Genomic DNA, 19,168 nt, shown 5'->3' on the forward strand with positions numbered 1-19,168 from the left:
AACCCTGAAGGCATTCCGCTTGCACGCTGTGCCTGTGGGGCCTACATCCAAGCCTCCCTCCCTTTCAGAGTCCTGTGGTCACTTAGGTCCTCTTCTTCCCTTCCGGCCTGAGCCCTCCATCTCAGGCGAAGCTGAATGATCAGACTTGCAGCAGACAAGACCCTGGGGTGGGAACCCTATAGCCTCATGGGAACTAGGACTGGGTGCAAGAAGGACGAGGGTACACAGACAGCGTTCCTGTGACCATTGAGGTCAGACGGAAACTGATGGTTTTGTTACTGCTTTTCCTCACACGGACTAAACACATGGGATACTGCTTGGCTTTCCTAGTAATTCTGCAGGGTGAAGTAATAGTGCAGGATAAAGGAGGATAGAGGCCTGCTTGTCCAAAGGTGGTCAGGAAAGAACCCTAGAAGGTATTTCTGAAACCCTGCACAGTTCAGCCAACAGAGAAGAAACAGAGCTGTCTGGCAACCTGTTTTGGCCAAGCCCAGGAGCCCGTCCTGCAGAAAGCAGGTACTTACACAAACTTCCTGCAAATGACCAGGAATGTTACATTTCAAGGGGTCCCTCAGATTCTGCTGCTATGCCTTGCCCAGCCTGATTTCCTCCTTCCCAGAAGGGAAGGCAATCCTTTGCAAGAGTGGTTTCTAGCTCCACTGTTTCAGATCTTTCTCAAAATTGTCAAAGGAATGCCAGTCTTTCAAATTCTCCTAGCTTTTGGGGCTGCACACTTTGGACCCCTCTCCTTGAGTATTTGCTTTTAAAAATAGTAATGTATCAGTCTCTTTAAAGTGTGTTCTTGGTATCAATGACTGCTTTATATTTTAAAGGACCTTACCAAAAATACCTCTCTTTTGTTGTTCATTACTTGCTTTTTTATACATTTAAATTACTCAACTAGTTTCTCTTACCTTGATTGTTACCTTTTATTTCCAGGAATGCAATTCGAAGAGTGCTTACCAGCAGAGCCATGTCCTCAGCTACAATTTGCTTTATATAAATCAAGGGACTTCGGTCTGTGGTTTCCTAGGAGATCCTGGAGCTTTGCTGATCTAAAGTTTAATACTGCTTATTCACGCTCGGCCTTATTTTATGCTATTTATCAGAAATTCTGAAAATGTCTGATTGCCTTTTTCCCATACATTGTCCAACTTCTGGTATAGACATGCAGTCTTGAACAGCCCTCCAAACATTGCTTGATTCATTTGTACTGCTAAGCACAGTGTGAGCTCTTTTTCACTTGGGAAGATTAATGGAACTTCTCCCTTGCCATTTGCTTCAAGGGGGGGCATGTTTTTTCACAATATTAAGAGCAGGGAAACAATTGATCACACAACTAGTTGACAATAATTAACTGTAACTATCTAATAAAATTAATTACTAACAATAATTAAGGACTGTGCTTGCCTTTGGAACAGCCGAACTGTGCAATTTGTCCTCCCCTACACCATTGACTAAAACCAAGAGAAAGGAGGGCTTTCTGTATCCTTTTATTTTGTTTCTGCAGGGTTGTGGGGCTTATTTCTTCCTGGCATTGCATTGTTTTATTACATGTGCATGCTGGTTCTCTTAAGAGAAAATCTTCAGCAGAGCTCTTAAGGTTCCTTTCTCTTTTTATTCTCTGGTGATGTGTCCTGGACTCCAGCTGTTACATACAATGCCTGAATGCTTAGACTCAGCCTTGTACTCAGCTTTCAAGTCCTTCTTTTTTTATGCACCTCAACAATAATCAGAATGTATTACAGAACTCATTCCAGTTGTTAATCTTCTTTCAGGCCTGCTTGTCACTTGCTTGTTTTTAAACTAGCATCATTTGTTTAGTGTCTTAGTTTTGCTCAGAAAGAAAGATACATGTGACCAAATGCAGAAGTTCTGAATCAAGCTTGGACCTGCTTCTTGTGTGTTTATAGCACCCTAGTTACATCTCTCTTCCATTTTCTGCACATAGAGGAAAAGACCAATACATCCCCTTAATTTCTCCATAATGTACCCCTCTATAGTGACCACGAGTTACCATGATTGGTCCAGATTATAATGAGGATGAACAATTCACAATAAGCAGACATGGCATCATTGAGAAGTCCAGATTGAAGCCGGGAGTTTCTCTACCATCCCACGATGTTACAATGAGTGAGTATAGGATGGAGTTCTCACTATTGTCATGTCTTTCTCTTGTTTCTGATCATTTTGCCTTTCTTTTTTAGTTTGTTTAGTTTATAGTTCCTGCTCTTGCCTCATTTCTTTTTCTCAGCCTTTCAGTTCTTTTATTGAACAGTCTTATTATAATTTTCTATTTTACAATCTTTCCTTTTTCCCCTTTTATTTCCCTTTTGTATCTTCTTTTTTTTCCTTTACCTTTTGTCTTTTTTGCAGCTATTGGATGATACTCTCTCATCTAGCTCCACTTTAGCACCTGTATGGTGCCTGAAGGTGTAAGTATGATTTGTCTTAAACCACTGCAAATGTGAGAACATGAGGCAATGTTGCAAGTATGAGAAGTCTTCTCTAAAGATCAGTATTACGTTGTTTGTATAGGAGCTGTCATAATGTTTATGTTTTTTTAAAGTGTAATCTGGAACTGGTGAACCTAAAATTAGGTTCTGGTCTCTTAGAGTATGTAGTACAATGGCTATTAATATGCTGTAGTGCTAGGCACAGTGGTTCACATCTGGGAAATAGAGCAAGGAAGATTGAGTCAAAAAGTGAGACCCTGGAAGGTACTTGGGACCAGACAGAAGAACTTTCCAAACAAGAGAGAAGGGCCACTCATTCGTGACACCCTAGAATGGTGGGCACAGTGCTTGGATTGTACACAAAACACAATTGGTACCAGCCAAAAGACACCATCTGGGTGACTCAGGAATCCAGTGGAACACCAACTCCAGACTCGTGAGTAACCCAAATTCCCCAGACCAGAGCTCCTACCATGTAGGAGAGGAGTGAACCCAAGGGGAGCGCAGGCCCAGATGCTCTTCCTAGATTTTCGAGGGCCTGGGAAAACAAAAGTTCGCAACTCACCCCTCGCTAAAGTAACTACAGATCTTAACTCCCAAGTTTCCCTTGCCATTAGGCCCAATGGCAGAGTCCAAACTGGGGAATGCAGCCCAGTACACGAGAGTGTGCTTACCCTGCCGAGAATCCACCCACTTGCTCAGCAACAGCATGCCACCTGAGCATCACAATGAAATCAGAGGTTCCACTAAGAGATTGGATACTGGACACAGGGGACACTCAAGATCAAGACCCTCCCAATAAACTGAAAGAATTCCTTTTTTCTAATTGCAGTTCTCAATTTTTACTATTTTCCCATTAATTTTATTTCAATATTTTATCCATTTTTTTCCTTTACTACTACATCCCCATTCAGGTCAATCCTAGAAAAATACCCAAAAGTAACTACTAGACTTTCTCCATTATTGGGTACATAATTAACTCAAAGCTATTATTTTGAATCCCCAGTCCCATATATTTTAATCTTTCTGTTTTTATTTTTATTTATTTACTTTTTGTCAGTCCTGGGCTTCAGCTCAGGGTCTGAGCACTATCCTTGGACTTTCTCAAGGCTAGAGCTCTACCACTTGAGCCTCAGCACCACTTCCAGCTTTTTCTATATATGTGGTATCAAGGATTCGAACCCAGGTCTTCATGCATAGTAGGCAAGCACTTTATCCAGTAGGCCAAATTCCTGGCACCCTCTTTATGTTTTTAATGTCTTTTAATCTTAATGATTTTAAGTTTAAGATTACTTCTTTATTTGCATAATTTTATGATTTTATTATTGATTTCTGTATATTTTTCTTTTTATTATTGTTCATTTTTTTCCTTTAACTCATTTAAGGTTTGATTTATCTTCCCTCTACTATTTTCCTTCCATAACTTCCTCCTCTCTCTTCTTCTGTTACTTTTCATTACACTTATTTCTGGCCCTTATTCTAATTCCTTAGCTTGTTGATTTACAGTTATTTGTTGTTGACACAGACTATACCTTTCTGTCTAGATTGACTCAATACCACAAGGATCAGGTTGGTTTTTGTCTTAAAACTGTGGTGGCATTGGATCTGTTTTTAAATTGACCAAAGGAGAGAGAAGGAGGTTGAAAATACAAGTCTAGATTGCAGCCTTGTAAAGTTTGTGTGACTATACAGCTTTGGATTGGTTCTTATCTTAAAATTATTACCTGGTGTAGTTTTAGCCTTGCTCTCACTTCCAAATGGGATGAACAAGACATAGGAACTCAAGAAAAAGGGCAAGTCAAGGAACCTTGTCTCCTGCTCAAAATAAATAGCCAACAGATGATAATCCTAGAGGTTTGAACCCTCAAAATGAATGGAAAGATGGAAAGCATGAAGAAGACCATATGTGAGGAATTCCAAAATGGTATAGAATATGAGAGTGCTCAAACAGAAATAAACCAGATAAAGAAGTTCATACAAGGCATAAAGCAAAAGATGCAAGCCATTAAAAAATGACCAACTACAAGGAAGGGAGATTTAAAACAAAGGAGAAAGTATTGAAAGCAGAATATGTGATGCAGAAGAGGGACTATCCAGAAAGAAAGATTATATAAATGGAGATCATGTAAATATATATGTCTAGATTATATAAAGACCAGAAAATTATTCAAAACAAATCCAAGAAACATGACAGAACCCTTTGGTAGCTCCAAGATACAATTGGGAAGCCTAATCAATATGGAGAAAAGCCTGGAAAAAGGAAGAGAATGTAGTCGTATATACATTAAACAGAATCATCACTAACAATTTCCCAAATATCCAAAAGGACAGACCCATCCAGATATAAGAAGCTTTTAGAACCCCAAACATCAGAACCAAGCATCCCTTCACTACATTCTGATCCATATAGAATCAATAGAGACTAAGGAATCCTGAAAAGCAGCCTATAAAGGCAAACCAATCAATATAACCACAAATTTCCTGTCCTATTTGAAATAAACAAATGAGGGTATATACAATATGCCAGGTAACAAAGTCAGATACTGTAACAATATGAGGTTAGCCAAAGGGCAACAAAAAAGAAGAGAACACAAGCGGGGCAAACATGTTTGGGAGGGACTTGGGGAGAGAAATGGGGACAAAAACATGAGCGAAGCTATCCATGTGTGAGAAGTAATGCATCTGCTATCTGGTGAATATAGCTGTAACCCTTCTATACATTACAATTAAAAAATCCCACAGATTCCCCAGCAGGGATCATGCAATCAAAACTAGCCTGAAATGATGAATGTCAGGGCCTAAAGATACATAACTACCAAACAAGAATAGTGTGACCAGTCAGCTTTCTCAGCTATGGGAAAAATAAAAATTTTCCACACCAAAGAAAAATTGAAACAGTACATTTTGACCACACCAGCATTATAGAAAATTCTCAAAGATGTTCTACACAGTGAAAACCAACAGGAATAAGCAACTTTCAATTCTAACCTTCAACACAGAAACAAATGAAAGGCTATACGAAACATAGCACACAAATGGACCCCCATGACTAGAGTCGCCATGCTGCTATGAAATAAAGACTTCAAACTAATATTAGTGAGAAGAGACAAAGAAGGATATTACATATTAATAAAGGGATCTCCCCTTCAGGAGGATATAACCATTCTAAATGTCTACACACATAATGCGGGAGCACCCAACTTCATCAAACAAACTGTATTCACACTAAAACACACACATAGATCCAAACACAGTGATTGTTGGTGACTACCAGACTGGTGTCACCTCTGGACAAGGCAAACACTGATCAGAGAAACCTTAGAACTGAACAACTGAATAGACCAACTAGACACAACAGATATATCTGCAGATTATTCCACGCCAAAACACCAGAATATGCCTTCTATGCAGCATCACATACAACATTTTCCAATGTAGATCACATTTTAGGGCATGAAGAAATTTGTGCAAAGTTTAAAAATACTGAAATTATTCCTTGCATTTTTTCAGACCACAATGAAAAAGCCCAGGATCTAATGGATTTACAGCTAAAATCTATAAGAGCTTCAAAACAAATCTCACTCTAATACTCTTCAAACCCTTCAATGACATTGAAAATGGAAGTTCTCTACCAGACTCAGAATGCCAGCAGAACCACCATTCAAAAGCCAGACAGGGACTCATCAAAGAAAGAGAACTATAGACCCATTTCTTTGATGAACACTGATGCAAAAATTTTCAACAAAATACTCAACAATTCATCCAAGAAAATCATACACCATGATCAAACAGGATGCATCAGAGTGACGACACAGAGCTGGTACAATATGCACAAGTCAAATAATACAATTCATCACATAAACAGGAGCAAGTACAAGAAACACACAATCATCTCAACAGATGCAGAAAAAGCATTTGATTAAGATCTAACATCCCCTTATGATAAAAGCTGTGAGAAACTAGGAATCCACAGGACATCTCTCAACATAAGAATGAATGTGATAAACCGACAGCTAGCATTATATTTTAATGGCAAAATGTTAAAACCATTTCCTCTTAAATTAGGAATGAGCTAAGGATTCCCACTCTCTCCACTCCTCTTCAATATAGTATTAGAATTCCTAGCTAGGGCAATAAGGCAAGAAGCAAGCATAAATGGGATCCACAGGGAAAGATGAACTAACATTTTCCCTCTTTGCAGATGATAAGATTATGTATTGAACGAACCTTATAGTCCCTACTCCTAGGTAACGCAATCTGACAAAGTAGCAGGCTATAAAATTAACTCAAAAATCAACTGCTTTTCTGTATGCCAACCATGAGGAGAGTGAGTCTAAAATCAAGAAAGCAACTTCATTGTAATAGCCTCTAAGATTTAAATAAAATGAAATGAACACTATTCAGGAGGCTGAGATCTAAATGTTGTGCTTCAAAACCTGTCCAGGCATAGAAGTCCAGGAGACTCTTCCCTCCAAATAACAACCAGAAATCCAAAAGTGGAGCTGTGGCTCAATGTAGTACAGTGCTAGAGCCTTGAGCTGATGAGCTCAGGGACAGCTCCCAGGCCCAGAGTCTAAGCCCCATGATGAAAAAAATAAATAAATAAAATGTAAACACTTAGGAATTAGCTTAACAAAAGAAGGCAGAAACTCGCAGTGGTTCAGGCCTTTCTGAGCTCTCACCAAGATATCAGTTCTAGCATCCTAGTGGAACGTTCATACCTAAAGATCAATTCTAAGTAACCTTTAGCATCACAGAGATCTCATTCAGAGAGGAAAAAAATCAGGAAGCTAGCTCAACAAGGAAATTTGGAGTGAATGGCTCCTCTCCCCAAACAAACAGCTGTGGAAACAAAGCCTCCCACTGGAACGTGAGTGGACAGCACTTCTCGGCAGCGTGGACCTGCCAGCTACAGACAGAGCCTGACCGAGCTGTGAGCCATCACTCATCCACAATGCAGACCTACCAATTTCATGGACTCAGACAAACAAGGGAGTTTTTACTTTTATTGATACAGTCCCCTACTTTTTAATCTGTCAGTTCTTAACCTTAGTAATTCTTGTTTAAGAACTCACAATTGTGAGATGACACCCCTTTCTTTTCTTTTTTAATTTTTCAAAGTTTTATTATTGATCTCTCACATATGTACTTCTCTCTTTATTTATATATTCTTTTTATCCCTCTTTTTACTAATAAGTTTTATCTTACTGTTTTCTAAATATTGTATACAATTATTATACCTTCCTATCATTTTAGGTCAGATATTCTCACTCTTCATTACTAAATTATTCTTACTCTTCTACATTACTCTTTTCTTATCTCCCCTCTTGTCTTTCATACTATTTTTCTATCTCTGGTCCTTTGTTACTTCTTCAAGTTTTATAATGCATGAATCTACAGTAAATTGTTGGTGACCAAAACTCTATAGCATGTATTCAATTACACTGCAGATCCAGAGTGACTTAAATATCATAGAGTTTGGATTGGGGTTTTTTGGTCATAAAACTGTGTTCTGTGGGGGTGTCAGATTTGTGTGTAAGGGCACAGAGAGAGAGAGACAGAGAGATAGAGACAGAGAGCCAGAGAGAATAATAATACCAGCCTAAAATTGTGAACTTTTACTGTCTGGCCAGCTAAAGAGCTCTAGATTGGTTTTATCTTAAAATTGTAATTGCGTGTGTGGTCTTAGTCAAATGGGCAGAACAAGAAACTCAAGAAAAATGGCAAATAAAGGAATAGCATCTTCCCACCCAATATAAACAGGCATAGAGCAGTTAATGACAAATCTAGGGGAGCAGTTGGTAAACATGTTGAATGAAAAGTATGAAAACATAAAGAAAGATATACATGAATGAGTGGTTTGGATCACCAGTGGTTCATTGAAGACATCAGAAGAGAAAATCAACAGTTTATGAAAATTAACAAAAAGAAACACAAAATAACAGCTCCTTTGGAACACAGAAAAGGCAGTTCAGAGGAAAATATAATGGTTACCCTCATTTGTCATAATCAGTAGAGACCTTGGTCTCTACTAGCAGAGATCTGCAATAGAGCAAATCCTTGATACATAAGGCCATATAGTATGAAGCTAATGGAAAGGACCTCCAGGATATTGAAACAAAAGCCATATAACGAATGATTGTTGTCCTTAAGGTACTATGTTATCTCTCATCTCCTTTGCTATCCCTTGGGTATCTCATATTGTTACAGTACCTCACATTGTTATGTGATATATTGAATTTATTTGTATTTGGTCATTTGAAATTTAATACAGAAGGAGGGAAAAACCAAGATGGGGGGAGCGTGGGGGGGAGTGTAAAGGATATCAAGACATGTGAAAGGGTAGCAATGTATGTTTAATGCACCTTCTAAATGGCAAATATCATGTAAACCTTTTATTAATTACAATAAAAAATATTAAACAAACAAACAAAAACAAATTTAAAAAATCACAATCCAACACTGTAATGGTGCACCTTCAATTCTTCGGAAAGGGCAACAAACCACCCACATCCCAGTAGGTGAAGGCAACTTATTAAAAGTCAAAGCAGAATTAAATGAATTGGAGTCCATAGAAACTATAGAAAAAAGTTAACAAAATGGACATTACCTTAGTAAATCTTACCCAAAAAAGAAGAGAAGACACCCCAATAAACAAAATCACAAATAGAATGGAAATATCAAGAGTGAAATTAACAAGCTACATGGCAGCATAAGGGAATACTTTTCAAACATTTATTCCAACAAATTTGAGAATCTAGAAGACATGGATGAATTTCTAGCTAAGATTAACATTCTGACATTGAACCAAGAAGACTTAATCCAACTAAACAGACCTATTTCAAGCACTATTTCAAGAAATGGCAATAAGAGATGTCTCATCCAAGAAAAGCCCAGAGCCAGATGGATTCACAGCTGAATTCTATAAGGTCTTCAGAGTTCACATCAATATTCCTCAAGATTTTCAATGAAACTGAAAGTGAAAGCTATTTGCCAAACTTGTTCTATATATCCACTCATCCCAAAATCAGACTCATTAAAAAAAGAGGACTATAGACCCATTTCTTTGGTGAATATTGATGCAAAACTGCTCAACAAAATACTAGCCAAACATCTTCAGCAACTCATCAAAAAATTATGCACTATGATCAAACAGGATTCAACACATGGATGCAAAACTGTTTCAATATATGCAAGTCACTTAATACACTTTATCACATCAACAGTAGCAAGAACAAGAACCACATGATTGTTTCAATAGATGTAGAGAAGACATTTGACAATATCCAACACCCCTTTATGCTAAAAGCTCCGGAGATACTGGGAATCCATGCAACATGCCTCAATATAATAAAGGCTGTGTATGACAGAACCCATACTTAGCATTATACTTAATGGCCAAAAGCTAAAGCCACTTCCTCTAAAATCAGGAATGAGACAAGGATGCCCACACTCTCCTCACTCCACTCCTCTTTAACATGGTACTAGAATTCCTAGCCAGACCAATAAAGCAAGAGGCAAGCATAAAGGGGATCCACATCGGGAAAGAGGAAGTGAAACTTTCCCTCTGCGCAGATGACATGATTCTGTATTTCAAGAACTCTACAGACACCAGTCCTAAATTGCTTGAGCTGCTTCGAAACTTTGGCAAGATAGCAGGGTATAAAATTAGGCTGCAAAAGGAAAGTGCTTTCCTATATATGCCAACAATGAGAGGAATGAGGCAAAAAATAGGAAAGCAACTCCTTTGGCAATAGCCTCAAATACAATAAAGTACCTAGGAATTAACTTCGCTAAAACTGTTCCTGGTTGGGAGAATTAACATTGTGAAAATGTCGATATTGCCACAGCAACATTCTTTAGTGAAACAGAAAGCAATCCAAAAATTCAAATGGAATAATAAGAGACACCTAATAGTAAGAACAATTCTTAGAAGGAAAATAGCACTGGAGGAATATAAATCCCAATCCTCAAACTCTATTACAGAGCCATAGAAATAAAAACAGCTTAGCAGTGACACAAGAACCAGCCTGAAGACCAATGGAATTGAGACAGAGACCCAGAAAATAAACAGCAGACCTATGGCCACCTAATGTTTGATAAGGAAGCCAAAAACTAGGATGGAAGAAAGGCAGCCTGTTCAGCTAATGGTGCTGGCAGAATTGGTTAGCACCTGTAGGAAACCAAACTTGGATCCTTCTTTGTCTCCCTGCACCAGAATCAACTCTAGATAGATCATAAACCTCGAGGCAAAAGCAGATGTCCTGAAATGTTTATAGCAAGGGTAAGAGATACAATGGTTATCCTTGGCATGGATCAATTCCAGAAACAACCATCTCATTTGAACGTGGACTAAAGGCTTAAAGAGAGTTCTCTGAAGAGGAAATCAGACTGACCAATGAACATATAAAAAAATGCTCCGCAACGCTTGGCATAAGAGAAATTCAAGTCAAAAAAACTTTGGGATTCCACCTCAATCCAGTTTGAGTGGCCATTATCAAGAAATCTATAGCAACATATGCTGGTGGGGATGTCACTAAAAGGGATCCAAAGTTCTTCAGCCACTTTGGGAGAGCTCCCCTATAACCCAGCAATTCCATTCCTGGGCATCTACTCAAATATCCAGAAACAAGGGCATACTAAACCTACAGTACAGCTATGTTCATTATGGCACAATGCAATTCAATACTGCCATAAGAAAGAACGACATTGCCACATTTGTAAGAAAATAGAAAAGACTTAAAAAATCAAAGTAAGTGAAGAAAGCGAGGCCCAAAGATACACTTGCTCCATGGTTTTCTTCATTTTTAATAATTAATATGTGTCTAGGATTTTCTTAGCAGAGAAATTGTTCAAAAACCATAAGTATGTATTCAAAAGCTATGAGTATATGACCATATATGATTAGGCAAACCCAAAAGAACTTCTGAAATAGTTTTGTGGTTTTTAATGTTTTAAATTTGGGTTTTATTGGCTGTCTTGGGACTTGAACTCAGGGCCTGGGCACTGTCCTTGGATACAAGCCTAGTGCCCTGCTACTTGAGCCACAACACCACTTCCGGCTTTTTCTATGTATGTGGTACTGAGGAATCGAACCCAGTGCACGCTAGGCAACCACTCTAACACAACTTATTTTTCTTTTTTTCCTCCTTATAATTTATCTTCTGTTGTTGCTGCAACTGACTTTGATCCCTGGTGTATTGTACATGTATTCATTTGTTCATTTAAGTCAGGGAATTGAAGGAGAAAAACAGAGGATGAAACAAAGGACAAGGGACGAACCAGTGAAACAGAGATGTTTACAAGATATGATGGAAATGAACTTCACAACTTGGGATGATTGGGGGAAGGGAAAGTGGAAGAAAAATATGGGAAGGTGTAACAATGTTCACAAAGTAATATACTCACCACCTTATAAACGTACCTCTAACCTCTCTCCACATCATGCTGACAGGAAAAAAAATGTAAGATCCTATCTTGATAAAAGTCTAGATATTGTGTGGGTGCAAGCTGGAGGCATAGCTGTGGCATTGCAATATGCCAGCTGCAATGAAAACATAGACCAATTGTTTATTTGTTTGTTTATTTATTTTGTTGGTCATGAGGCTTGAACTCGGCCTGGGTGCTGTGCCAGCACGAGGCTATTACCCTCCCCCAGCTAGGAATTCAAGCACTGAATTGATGATAACATTTGTTTATTCTCGAGATTAGAAGAAATGTTTTTATTTCCTTGATTAGCATGATATTGGCTTTGGGTTTGCCATGCATACCTTTTATTATGTTTAAGTGTATTTCCTCTAGCCCTACTTTCCTCCAAACAGTTACTGTGAAGGGATGTTTGAATTTTTTTGCCAGTCCGGGACCTGAGCACTGTCCTTGAACTTTCTCAAGGCTAGAGCTCTACCACTTGAGCCACAGCACCACTTCTGGCTTTTTTCTATATATGTGACACCAAAGAATTGAATTTCAGGTCTCTGTGCATGCTAGGCAAGCACTCTACCTCTAGGCCAAACTCCCAGCGCCAGGGATGTTGAATTACTTGAGATGATTTTGTGCCTTTCTTTTTTTGTTTAATCTGCTTATTTGTTATGACGAATTTATTGATTTTTATAATCTGGATTATTCCCTATATCCTGGAATGAAATCAACTTGATCATTACATATGTTCTTTTAGATGTGGTGTTGTATTTTGTTTTGTCTTTTTTTTTTTGCCAGTCCTGGTCTTGAGCTCAAGGCCTGAGACCTGTCCTTGGACTTTCTCAAGGCTAGAGCTCTACCACTTGAGCCTCAGCACCACTTCTGGCTTTTTTCTATGTATGTGGTACCGAGGAATCGAACCCAGGTCTTCATGCATGCTAGGCAAGCACTTTAACCACAAGGCCAAACTCCCGGTCCTGTTGTTTTGTTTTGCAAGCATTCTTTTCGCTTCTTTTTTTAAAATGTATTTTTATTGTAATTAATAGAAGGGTTACATGGTATTTGCCAGATAAATGGTGCCTTAATTCCCACACACTGATATCCTTTCACATGTCGTGGTCCCCATTTCCCTTCCCCCCTCCTCCCCCTCATCTTGTCTTCCCCTCTTTGACACAGCCGTGTCAAAGGAAAGGCTGCTGGGTCCGGTGGGTTGCAGCAGGGGCATGCTGGGCTCCAGGGACCCCTCCGCAGAGGCCTTCAGGCTCTGGTGTCGCTTGCTCACATATAGCCAGTGCCCATCATGGAGAACCTGCCTCGGCTCTTCACACAGATGGGGCACCTCAGGGGCTGCACGGGGCCACTTCGGGGAACAGCAGGTGGGGAACACACCCATTCCTCTTTTGGGAGGCTGCTCCTATCTTCATGAGACCAGGGTGGGATGCTACGGGGTCTGGAGAGGTGACCTACTTCCCGACAAGAGCCCTGGAGTGTCCTGTCGCTGGGATTCCTCACAGGTGTGTTCAGGAGTGGTGGGGAGACAACCGTTCTATGTGGTGGTCGCGATCGACAGACTCAAAGGAGCGAACCCTGTGGAGTGGGGGTCTACCTCGGGAAGGATGCCAGCCCTGCCAGGCCCTAGCTGCTGGGGCTGTGCTTTCTTCATCTCCTGGGATGTGAGATGGGGATGAACTCCACGGAAGATGGTGCCACCCAACTGGAATCAGAGGTTTTGTGGAAAGCATTGTGGCAGCGACAGGAATCTTTGTCAGGGATGGCAGACCTCGAGGCCTTCAGGTCCTTCAGCAGGGCTTTGATGTTCTGAATCTGCGACAGGAGGGACAGCGAGGGTGCTTTGTGTGAGGACAGGTTCCTGTCCAACTTACTGGGAAATCTGATGAAGAAAATGCCCTCTTTTCTTGTTCTTTGGGCTTCTTATCCTGCACAGCAGCATGGCTTTCCAAGTCTTTTCCGGGTGTCCACTGCCTCTTGGTAGGGCTCCTGTGTCTGGTAGAGCTGGGTCTTGTAAATGGAGCACACGGGAGCTGGGTGGAATATTCTGCAGATGTCTGTTAGATATAGTTGGTCTATATAGTTGTTCGTTCTAAGGTTTCTCTGTTGAGTTTTTGCCTTGTTGATCTGTCCATAGGTGAGAGTGGTGTGTTAAAGTCACCGACAATCACTGTATTTCGATCTATGTATGGTTTCAGTGTAAGTAAAGTTTGCTTGTTGAAGTTTTGTGTTCATGACATCACTGTTTTTGCAGCCCAGCTTCTCAGACATGTGCAGCACCATGCTGGGGATTCAGGCCTTCCAGAGAAATCCTGCAGAGATAAGGTGATATTATAGGGCACTTTGCCGCTGTAATTCTCATTCAGCCAGCAAGTTGCCAGTGCCTGGTGGATATTGGTCCTCTTCACGGGGTCAGGAGAGAGGGAAGGAAATTGATGGCCCCTGTGAAGAGCTCGATGGGGAGGGGCTTCATTTCTTTGCCCACCATCTTCTGGTATAAAGCCTTTGGGCTGAAAGGCTCCACAGTCAAAGGGAGGATCCTAGCCAACATGAAGTCCAGGTTCACGCCAATGGAGTAGACATCGCATTGGGGGTCATATTTCTTCCTGGCCATCAGTTCGGGCGCAGCACAGGCAGGACCCCCATACTGGGTGCTGAAGGGGTCCAAATAATGCAGAATCGCTGCACCGTTGGTCAATCCGACATCAATGAGCTTGATATTGTCTTCATGTAGTACCAAATTTTGTATTTTCAGGTCTCCGTGCACCACCCCAGCCCCGCGCAGACATTCCGCTACGGAGACGAGCTGCCAGATGCATCTTGGGGCTTGCGACTCCTCCAGCCTCTTGTCACAAGTCACTTGTTTGGTGTTAAGTTGCCACCGGACACAGCTCCAACACGAGATAATACCCAGCAGCTGTGTGATGTTGGCGTGGCGGATCATCTGTTAGATCTGCTCCTCTCCCCTCAGATTTTGGATGACATAAGTGTCCTTCTTGGCTCCCTTCTTATTCATGACTTTTATTGTTACCATCTCTTCGGTCAGTCCATGCAGCCCCTTGCTCTCGCCCAGCTTTCTGCTGCCATGAGATAGTTACGCACTTGCTTGTGGTGCTGGAAGCTGCAGAGCAGCTCACAGAGCACACCACTACCCAGACTGGCAAGAAACTTCCCTTGCAAGCCCTTGGAAGGCCACTTCCTGCCGGGCCCGCGTCCTCCGAGCTCAGGCCGCCCCGGACGCTGCCGACTCGCCCAGGAGCCGGTCCCCAACTTCGCTGTCATGGCACTCGCAGCTCTTAAGCTCCTCGGGGTCCAGTGCCCCAACTGCGGATATTGCTTTTGTGGGTTGATTTTATGACCTGCTACTTTGCCAAACTTCCAAACCAACTCATGTAGCTAGGATGAGGAAATCTATAGGGTTCTTTAAATACAGGATCATGTTGTCTACAAAAAGGAATAGATTTTCTTCTCTTCCTATTTGGATACCCTTTATATGTTTCTCTTTTCTTACTGTTCTCACTAGGAATTTCAGCACTATGGTTGAAGATGAGTGGGGATACAATAAGAGTTTCTTCCTTAAAAGTAAAAGGTCCTGAGTTCAACACCAGTACCACCTTTGGGGTAGGAGGGTTGGGATAACACAAACAATTTTTGTTGCTATTGGGTTTTTTGTTGTTGTTAGTTTGGTTTTTTTTTTGCCAGTCCTGGGCCTTGAGCTCAGGGCCTGAGCACTGTCCTTGGACTTTCTCAAGGATAAGTTTACCATTTGAGTCTCTGCACCACTTTCAGAATTTTTCCCCTATGCATGTGCTATCGAGGAACAGAACCAAGACCCTCATGCAGTGTAGATAAGCATTCCATCACTAGGCCAAATTCCCCGCCCCTCTATTTCACTTGTAAAAGAATAGTTTGGCCTTAAAAAGGAAATTCTGAAGTATGTACTGAACATTTCATTTATTTATTTCATGAAGGTACCAAAAATATAGCTGCTAGTTCTAGTTATTAAATGCAGACACCTCTGTCACGTATTACAGCGTTTGTTGTGAGTTAAGATACATACATTTAGATCTTTGCTTGTCCATTAAATTAATCTTGAGAAGCAAATATCAAATTGAATTTGAGGATCAGTGTGTTTATATGAGAATACATTTTGTTTTTCTCAAGGAATTTTCCCCAGCCCTTATGTATGGATACATTCTATCCAGTTACACCGACAATATTAGTGATAAGAAAAAATAAGTAAGAGAAACACACAGTTATGCAATAAAGACTAGAAGTTACAGAGACACCTAAAGAAATTTGAGTACACATTTCATTAAATTATACAGTAAACGGCTTTTCTAGCATTATTCAGGTGAACATTTCTTAATGTTTTAGTAATCGACCGCTTCATTTCATTTTACTAGAGTACATCTTGATTTCCAGTTCACCTTTCAGTGTATCCATTAGTAGGGAGGCTACTATCTGGAAGAAGATTATCTCAGAAGTGAACAATTACTACAACATAGGTTATCAAATGGAAAGCTAAATTACAATCATTCTATGTTTGTTTAAAAAAATGGTAATATCAGGATGTGATGAAACACTTCTTGAAGTATTTAGACCTAAGGAGAATTTATTATAACTATACACAATCATGCGGGTAGATAAAAACGAAAGTGAAATAGCAAAATACATAAGATTTTGTTGTACTGAAGGTCCAATGTTACCTTGAAAAAGCATATAATATAATCACAATGGTGAATGTGTTTTTCCAGGTTTTAAAACTCCTTTGAAAAGAGCAACATGATGTAGCCAAGTCTGGGGTAGAACTGTAAATCTTCCTGCCTTCATCTTCAGAGTGCTAAAATGTCAGACATGCAACACTGTACCTGCAAATTAGGATTACTTCTCCTGAATATGCTGTATGGTTACTGAAAACAATAATCCTCAGAATATGATTCACTAGTATAAATTCTTTAATAAGACCATTGGATGCTAAATTTATTTCTGTGTTATGTTCACGCATCATTTTCTTACACACAAAGCAAAGAACATAAATACCACCAATACATCCTCCATCTCAGCTTGTATTTTAGAGAAATTAGCCAGGCAAGGGTGGTTTATGCCTCCAGTCCTAACATCTCAGGAGGCTGATATCTGCTACCTAGGAGGATGAGATATGAAGATCATAGTTTGAAGCCACGTTAGCCAGGTAAATCTTTAAGACTCCTACCTCCAATTAATTACCAAAATGTTACAAGTGGAGCTGTAGTTCAAATGGTATAATGCCAGCCTTGAGGAAAAGTGTACAGGGACAGCACCTAGAACATGAGTTCAAGCTCCAGGACCTGAAAAAAATAGCAAGAGGGATAAGAGAAGTGAGAGGAAGAGATAGAAGGAGAGTGATGCAGAGGATGACTGAGACAGAGAGAAATGATCCTTACAGATAGAATATCTGCAGAACTGTAGATGAGGAAAACTGAGAAATGTGGAGAAAAAAATGGGGCACAGCTCAGCATTAGGAGTAAGATCCATTTTATGCCTGGGTATCGTTGGAATTTGTGCATAAATCAGCTATCCAGTGGCTATCTCCTGTACTCCTGGATACTCAGGAAGCTGATATCTGAGGATCCCAGTTCACAGCCAGGCCAAGCACTAAACACCATAAGACCCTTATCTACAATGAACCACTAGAAATGGGAAGTGGGGCTGAGGCTCAAAGGGTAGGGTGGTATTCTTCAGCTGTAGAGTTCAGGAACAGTACCCGGGCCCAGAGTTCAAGGCCCAGGACCCACTTCCCTCATCCCCAAAAAGTCAGCTACCCAAGAAGTGAAGACAAAAGAATTGCAGCTTTTGAGACAGCATGAAAATAAGCTTAGGGAGACTCCTAGCTCAAGAAAAACAGGTCCCTGTTCTTATGGCCCTGTTACATAGGAGGCTTCAAGAATCACTACCAAAAAAACAGAAGAAAAATAAAAGAAAAAAGAAGTCCCTTGCTGCCTGAACAAATGGCTATGGATGTGGTTCAGGTTGTATGGATCAAACACAGATAACCCATTTCAAATCTCACTACTCCAAGTTTGCTATGTTTTAAAGAAGATCCTTGGAGGCTAAACATCAACAAAGTTATCATTAATAAAGGACGCCTAACTCTAAAAGCCTTACTTACCTTGTCCAGCCTCTTTAAAGACCAACTCTCTTTTCTGAGATTAATTCTTATTCTTACCTCTGCACTTGTTTTTACCTCCTTTACCTGATTAGTAAAAGTAAATGAGAGAATTAATGGTCACACTCTATCTACTTTAAAAGCGTCGTTAAAACTACTTCGATGGCTGTATATACAGAGAGGAAAAGGGAAGGGATTTATCCTTTTCTGTGATTCGGAGTTCCAGAAGTTCATTTTATTGCATGCATTTTTTTAGTATACCTTAAATAAAAACATAATTTGTGATCTGCCAACTGGTTTGGAAACAGCAGAGTGGCAATGGCACGCCTTTGGGATACTACACTTAACAAGGGCGCATGGTACTGGGGGTCTTATTTGGAAGTGGTGGAACACCACACGTCTTATCATGTCTAAGGAGAAATTAAATGGCATTTTTGCAGCCAGCCGTCAAACACCAAGAGGGTACAGAGCTCTGAGCGCAAGAGCATGAACATGAAAGACTTCTTCCGGGTTGTGAAGGATGGCTCTGTCTAGTGTAGGTCCAGGGGTCAACTCTACCACGGTTTGGTAGGATCCCTGCACAAGCAACACTAAACCCTTTTATTACAGAAGATAGTAGGCAGCATCCATCCCTTCACCTTGAGACAGTCCTTTTCTGGGCAGTTGACTTTCACACCTGGACAAATGTACATGCTCCTTATCTGCCATATGGAGAGTATCCATAAATCCTAGTCTGCCACAATGAAACTCCTAGTCTTCCTTTCCACCTTGGGTTCCCTCCTCTTTTCCTCCCCTAGACCTCACAGGTTATAGAAGTCACTCAGACAATGGTCGGCACTTCTTTCATGTGGCATATGTGAGAAGGGGTCCCTTATCCTCCACCCCGCCTAGCCCCACCCCCTAAAACTTCTTCCTTCATTCCCTGTACCTGGACCTCTGCATGATTCTTGGCAAAGTCCTCATGTTGGGCACCAACATGTCCTCTTGGGAATTTGCTCTTCCCTCCATGGAATCTCAGCTGTCCACGGAACCTAGCTCCTGAACCCTTGCACTTCTTTCTGCCAGATCAACAACTGCCTTCCGCCAAGTGCTTATTGACATCCACTTCACTGGTCTCCATCATCACAGGGTAAGTGGA

At 40.6% G+C, this 19,168-nt stretch overlaps 1 pseudogene; it reads right to left on the minus strand.

The window, feature by feature from the left end:
- Positions 1-193: 193 nt before the first annotated feature.
- Positions 194-19,150, minus strand: LOC150040266 (hormonally up-regulated neu tumor-associated kinase-like; annotated as a pseudogene).
- Between the last annotated feature and the right edge of the window lie 18 nt (positions 19,151-19,168).

This window comes from Megascapheus bottae, chromosome Y (assembly GCF_031878675.1).
Source record: "Megascapheus bottae isolate mThoBot1 chromosome Y, mThoBot2.hap1, whole genome shotgun sequence".
In the NCBI taxonomy this organism is placed as follows: domain Eukaryota; kingdom Metazoa; phylum Chordata; class Mammalia; order Rodentia; family Geomyidae; genus Megascapheus; species Megascapheus bottae.